The sequence below is a fragment of the Tenrec ecaudatus genome, chromosome 5, assembly GCF_050624435.1.
Source record: "Tenrec ecaudatus isolate mTenEca1 chromosome 5, mTenEca1.hap1, whole genome shotgun sequence".
Lineage (NCBI taxonomy): Eukaryota > Metazoa > Chordata > Mammalia > Afrosoricida > Tenrecidae > Tenrec > Tenrec ecaudatus.
Genome location: NC_134534.1, coordinates 113765604 through 113773027, shown reverse-complemented (window position 1 = coordinate 113773027; position 7424 = coordinate 113765604). Strand labels below are relative to the sequence as shown.

At 38.8% G+C, this 7424-nt stretch overlaps 1 non-coding gene across 1 annotated transcript; it reads left to right on the top strand.

Moving 5' to 3' along the window:
* The first annotated feature begins 217 nt into the window (after positions 1–217).
* On the top strand, positions 218–350 carry LOC142449644 (small nucleolar RNA SNORA42/SNORA80 family). Its single transcript, XR_012784769.1, has one exon. It is a non-coding gene; the product is annotated as a small nucleolar RNA SNORA42/SNORA80 family (small nucleolar RNA).
* Positions 351–7424: the final 7074 nt, after the last annotated feature.

The following is a 7424-nucleotide window of genomic DNA, read 5'->3' as shown; positions in this document are numbered from 1 at the left end:
ACATGGAATCCAGGACAGAAAAACCCCTCAAGATCAACAATGAGAGTTGTGATACCAGGAGGGTAGGGAAGGTTTGGGGAGAAAAGTGGAACTGATCACATGATCAATGTATAACACAACACACACATACACACACAAACCACCAGGGGGGGTCAAACAACAGAAAAGTGGGTGAAGGGAGACAGTAGTGGGTGAAAGACATGAAAAAAGGGGGGGGGAATGGGTTTGGATTTATGGCAGGTCCTATCCCATGGGCCCCTCACAGTGTCCCGTGCCAAAGCAAACTGTAATCCTGAACCATTGCCTGGCTTTACCCTGTGGGCTTCAGGCACTGAAGTGGTTGCACAGTGAAAAAGAAAATTGATAAATTATCAAGGGTTCATGAGGAAGAGAGGGAGGGAAAAAATGAGGAGCTGATACTAAGGGCTCAAATAGAAAGAAAAAGTTTTGAAAATGATGAAGGCAACAAAAGTACAAATGTGCTTGACACAATGGATGGATGGATGGATTGTGCATGAGCCCCCAAAATAATGATTAAAAAAAGACTTCCAAGATAAGTGCTCACTCTTATCTTTTTACAAATTAACTCTTGCTGTCAATTAAGCCTAGTACTATCAATTCTATTGGCTTCTTCAGATGTTTGAAAACATACAACTTAAGGACATTTTTAGAAACATACAATTTGGCTGAAGTCTACCTACATTTAATTACATTAATAATAAACTAAAAGTAATCATTTATTTTTATTATTTATTTATGTATTTTTGGTGGTTTATAAATTTGGTAGAACATTGTTTATTGACAACATTAAATGTTGTTTATTTGCTTTTGCCTGTATTTACTCAGGGACCCTATAAGACAGAGAAGAATTGGCCTACAGGGTTTCCAAAGTCTGAGAGCTTCACAGAAGCAGATAGCCGTATCTGTGCCCAGTGGCACATCTGTCGGATTCACACCAGCAGCCTTTGGGTTCATAGTTGAGCACTTTAACAACTGTGAGCGGGAAGGGACTCCATGGCAATGGGTTTCAAATAATGACATTCTAAGGTGCCACAACTTTCTGTACAATGGACTCTCACTCTTTCTCAGAAAGAAAAATCTAGTATCATTGTGTGATAGCTAGTGTTTTTGCGCCAGCATAGCACCTGTAAGAAGATATGGGTGGACCTTAGCCTGCCAATCAGGTTGCAGCTTGATAAAGTCCTTTGGAGGTGGGACTGAGAAAAACCTCTCTCTCTCTCTCTCTCTCTCTCTCTCTGCCTTCTCCTTCCTGTTGGCAAACTATGCTTAGATTTGGGAGAGCCCTATGATGTGGCCACCACCATTAGATCCACACAACTTTGCACCCACCTGTGATCTTCCTGCTTTCTGCATCATTGCATGTGGCTGCTTGAGTCTGAAGAGGGACTGATGGATTAGTATTGGACTCATGGATAGAATAGGACTTATGGACTTGAATTGGACTAGGCTGGGATGCTTTCTTGATATATAATTATTTCTTGATATAAAAGTATTCCTTACACATATCTGGATTTGTTTCTTTAGTCAACCCGGTCTAACACAGGTAGTTGTGGGAACAGAATAAGAGAATGCTGCCTGGTTTAAAAGCCAGAAAGGTATAATCAGAGTTGTGTCCTTTCACCATACTTACGCAATCTATTTATAAACAAATAATCAGAGAAACTCAATTATATGAAGAAAATGTGGCATCAGAATTGGAGAAAGGCTTATTAACAACCTGCAATATGCAGATTACACAACCTTGCTTGCTGAAAGTGAGGAGGACTTGAAACACATTCTGATGAAAACCAGGACTGTCGCCTCCACTATGGATCACAGCTCAATGTAAAGCAGACCCAAATCCTCACAGCTGGACCCAGAGGTAACATCGTGATGAATACGGGGAAAGATGAGACTATCAAGGATTTTAACTTGCTTGGCTCCACAATCAATGTTCATGGAAGCAGCAGCCTGGAGATCAAAAATGAATTACATTGGGTAAATCTGCTACACAAGACGTCTTCAGAATATTGAAAAGCATGCATGTGACTTTGAGGACAAGGTGCCCCTGACCCAAGCCAAGGTCTTTTCAATACCTGATATTCATGTGATAACTCTAGAATAAGGAAGAGAGACATATTATTGTGTTGAATTGTGGTGCTGGCAAAGAATGTTGAAAGTACCATGAACTGCCGAAATCTCTCTTGGAAGAAGTAAGGCCAGAGTGTTCCCCAGAGGCAAAGATGGTAAGACTTTGTATCATGTGTCTTGGACTTGTCAGGAGAGACTTGTTTCTGAAGAAGGACATCAAGCTTGGAAAAGTACAGGGCAGCAATAGAGAAGAAGGTCCTCAATGATACGGATGGACACAGTGGTTGCTGTAATGGACTCAAGCGTAGTTACAATTGTTAGGATGGCCCAGCGTGTGGCAGTGTTTAGTTCTATTGTGCATAGTGTTGCTATGGATCCAAATCAACTTGATGACACTTAACAGCAACATTTACCAAAAAACTACGCTTTTGTGCTCTGTTAAGGAGTCCTTGGGTGGCATAAGCAGCTAATGTACTTTGTTCCAAAAGGCTGGAGGTTACAGTGCATACAGAGGCACCTGAGTAGGAAGGCATTGTAATCGACTCTAAAAACTCAGTCCTTGGAAAATCCAGTGGAGCACCATTCTACTCTAGCTCGCATGGGGAATGTGTGGTTAGCACCTGGCGATGATATTGGTACTCTGTTCCAACAACAAGAAGAACAAAAAATTTAATGCAAAGATAATAACTGAAAGGAAATAGTCTCAACATATTAGCAATTTTTGTATTTAGGTGAGATGATTACTAAGGTGCTTCAAAAAGTCTATGGAAAATTTCATGATCTTTTAATCCCAATTTTCCAGAAACCTTTTGAAACTCCCTCATATATATATATATATATATATATATATATAAAATCTATTTTTGATATCTAAACTTTCTTTGAATGATCATCTTTCCGTTTAACACTAAAATAAATAAATTAGTCTAATCAGTGCTTCTTTGGGCCTTACCAGTTCCATAGATCATAATCTTTTTACCCCCAAAACTATCACATCAAGCGGTATTGTACATTGGCTACCACAATCCATTTCAAAACAATCTTTTCCTTCTTGAAACTCTTAATATCAGCCCTCCTTTACCCCTCCCATCCCCACTGTGTCCCCCAGGAACTCTTGTTCTACTTGCTGTCTCTATAGCTTCATCAATTCTGGGTTTTATATACCAAACACCAGAAAAAATACATAAGCAGAATTCATGAGGGTTATCTCAATGACAAAATACATCAGAGATAAACCCCAATATGAAAACACAGGGAGAGAGAGAGAGAGAGAGAGAGAGAGAATATGTTGAAAACCAGATCAGGGCCAATGTGCATCAGAGAGAGGATCAACTAACAAGATTTTAACTATTTAAGTCATGTTTACCATTTTGGTCTCCTATAGTTATCTCTCCAATGCACTCAGTTTGGTTACTGGTTTCTTGCCAACTCTCTGTTATGGACAGAAAGAAATCAGAAGAGGCTTATTTCCTGTGTAGATCTCACAAATGTATCTTGGGCTCCCAGTGTCATCCATAGCCTTCTACAAACCAGTATCTCACAATTTAGACACTGATACGATTGGCTTCGGCTTATATAATTTACAGTTCCTCTGTCACTGATGTTAGTGTGCTTCTTCCATGTGGACTTAGTTGACCGACCTCCAAGTTGAGGGTAGGGAGGTGATTAAAAATACCTTTAAGGACCCTATTAAGGGTAGGTATCCCTATTAATATGCACCAAATAAGCCACACTAACCCAAGTTTCTGAGCACATCCTGGGGACCCAGGCCAAGTATCAAAGAACACTGGGGAATTGATTCCTGGATCTTCAAGGTTCACAAAGGCTCCAAAGGCCACGCAGAGAGATCGGATGCAGAAACTGCCCTAAGTGAACTGGACTCTATCTCAAACACACTTGTAGCCTGAGGATTTAAGACTGAAAATTCATTGTGCTTGGAAAAGCAGAAAACAGCTACACCAAGAGTACTGAACTACCAGTAGGCAGACAATCATTGACTTACTACACCAATGCCCTATACGCTTTATTAAGATATATGCTATTCCAGCAAGCCTGTGATGGAAAACTGTCAGTGAATATTATTGTAAATTTTTCCTGACAACCAACTCCCATTGTTTGTCTAAATGCCATCCAGCCACAGAAGGATTTATTCTGTACAAGTGAATAATTCAAGTATTGCAATGTGGAGATTATAATATTTTGATTCACTTTTTATTCAGATAAAGTTCATAAAAAGAGCTCCAATTCCTAGGGAATTTTCAGTCATTTAAAAATACTTTTGAGCTGTTTTCCTAATTCTTTCAATGAAGTCTTCTCTAAAATACTACGTAGATATTGTCATTAAGTGAAACATTGCATAGTTTTTTCATTGACACCCAATAATATATAATCAAAAAGTTAGCTTCCAGAGACCTGAATTATACTAATTAGGAAATAAGCATGTATGTTAACTTTTATCTCTGACATATTCATGGAATATTTGCAAGGGACAGATTTTCCTCAATCCTATTCAGTGGAACATAGTTATATTCATATTTAAGGGTATGTACCAAACTGTTAATGAATAAATCTAAGAATAATTTTGTTCACTCTTAACATTGTTGAAGGGTTTTTTTTTTGGGGGGGGGGTATGGAAAACTTACATACAAGTGGTAGTTAGTCAATATATAATAGAGAATAAAGTGCCTATAGGATAGGATTGTTGTTACTCTTTTTTATGAAAGGAAATATTAATTATTTACTTTCTCTAAAAGATTTTATTTGCTTGAAATAAAATTTATCCATCAAAAAATGGAGTTTTCTGTGTGTGTGTGTGTGTGTGTGTGTGTTTGGTTTTTCTTTTACATTTTTGGCCTGTTGTTTTAACAATATAATATGATATACATTCCCATAAGCATAAAGCCTACAAAAGCTTACATGTGGTCATCATTGATCAGCAGTGGTTGAGAGCACATTTCCCAAAATATTGTTCTACTGAACATCCTTTCAAAGGACACACATATATAAAATATCATTTCCTCAAAGAACTTGGTAAAAACAAGAAATTGGAAAGAAATTACGGGAATGTGTAGTGTAGTGGTTACCGGTTTGTCAGCAGTGTGAAATCACCATCCTCTCCCATATTACAGTTTTGGAAACAAAGAGAGGCAGTTCCAACAGTCCTACAACATAGGCATGAGTCAGAATTGACCCAATGGCAGTGAGTGTCTTATGTCATTATTGGTTTTTACTTTTAACAACATACTATTTTCTTTTTGTGTACTTTTTTAAAATTAAAGTAAACTCACAGCCACCAGTCAATAGTCAATCTCAACTCATAATGACCCCTATAGGACTGCCCCTGAGAGCTTTTGAGACTGTAACTTTTTAAAAAATCATTTTATTAGGGACTCATACAACTCTTATCACAATCCATACATACATCAATTGTGTAAAGCACATTTGTACATTCATTGCCCTCATTATCCTCAAAACATTTGCTCTCCACCTAAGCGCCTGGCATCAACTCCTTATTTTCCCCCTTCCCTCCCTACTTCCCTCTCCCTCATGAACTCTTGATAATTTATAAATTATTATTTTGTGATATCTTACACTGTCCAACATCTTCCTTCACCCCCTTTTCTGTTTCCATCCCCCAGGGAGGAGGTTATATGCAGATCCTTGTACTCGGTTTCTCCTTTCCACCCCACCTTCCCTCCACCTTCCCAATTTCGCCACTCTCACCACTGGTCCTGAAGGGATCATCTGCCCAGGATTCCCTGTGTTTCCAGTTCCTACCTGTACCAGTGTACATCCTCTGGTCTATCCAGGTTTGTAAGGCAGAATTGGGATCATGATAGGGGGGGCAAGGAAGCATTTAGGAACTAGAGGAAAGTTGTATGTTTCATCATTGCTACCCTGCACCCTGACTAGCTCGTCTCCTCCCTGAGATCCTCCTGTAAGGAGATGTCTGGTTGCCTACAGATGAGCTTTGGGTCTCCACTCCACAATCCCCTTCATTAACAATGATATGATTTTTTTGTTCTAATGATACAGGCTGGTATGCTTCTTTCATGTGGGCTTTGTTGCTTCTGAGCTAGATGACCGCTTGTTTACCTGCAAGCCTTAAAGACCCCAGATGCTATATCTTTTGGTAGTCAGGCACCATCAGCTTTCTTCACCACCTTTGCTTACTCACCCGCTTTGTCTTCAGCAGGTGTGTCGGGAAGGTGAACATCATAGAATGCCATTTTAATAAAACAAAGTATTCTTGCATTGAGGGAGTACTTGAGTGAAGGCCCAATGTAAATCTGTTACCTTACTAAACCTATAAATACATGCACATAGAACTATTTCCTCATATATAAATATATTTACATATGTACATGCCTTTATTTAGACCTCTATAAATGCCCTTTGCCTCCTAGCTCTTTCCTCTATTTCCTTTTACTTTCCTCTTGTCCCACTATCATGCTCAGCCTTCATTTGGGTTACAGTAATTTCTCTCAGTTACATTACCCTTGATCACACCCTACCAGGCTTCCTACACCCTCCTCACCACCAATTTGGATCACTTGTTATTCCCTTGTCCCTGGGTTTATTACCCTCACTACCTTTCCTCCACCTACTCCCCTCACATTCCTCCAGAACTGTTAGTCCCATTGTTTTCTCCTCCAGATTGTTCATCCAGGCTATCTTATTTAAACAGACCTGCAGAGATAATAACATGCACAAAAACAAGACAGAGCAAAACCAAGCAACAAAATAAAACAAAACAGCACCAACAAGTCAATGACAACAAAACAAAACACAATGACAAGAAATAAAAGCTTGTAGTTAGTTCAAGGACTGTTTGTTGGCCTTTAGGGGTATTTTCCGGTTGAGTCTGATCGGATGCCAAACCCTGGCCCCAAAATCAATTTTTGGTATTCCCTGGTGACTTCGTTGTTCTGTTCCCCTTGAGACTATAACTCTTTACTGAAACAAAAAGCCTCAACTGTCTCCCAGATCATCTGATGGTTTCAAACTACTGACCTTGACGTTAACCAACCAGTGCATAACCACTACACCAGTTGCCAAAAGACCACAGAACATCTTGAATTTCCCAAGCTTACTTTATCATGAAATATATTTTTCTTTCTATAGATGCCCAAATTTATAGATAACAAGTTAATATTTTAAAGTATGTAAATAAATATTTTTAAGATCACCATTTTGATAAATATCAAGTCTGATGTTTGGTTCAATATTAGTACTCTATGGAGTGTGATTATAAAAAGAGGCACTACAAATATTTGTCCACTCTCAACATTGAATGCTTAACAGAATGTTACTACTAGGAATTAGATTTGCCT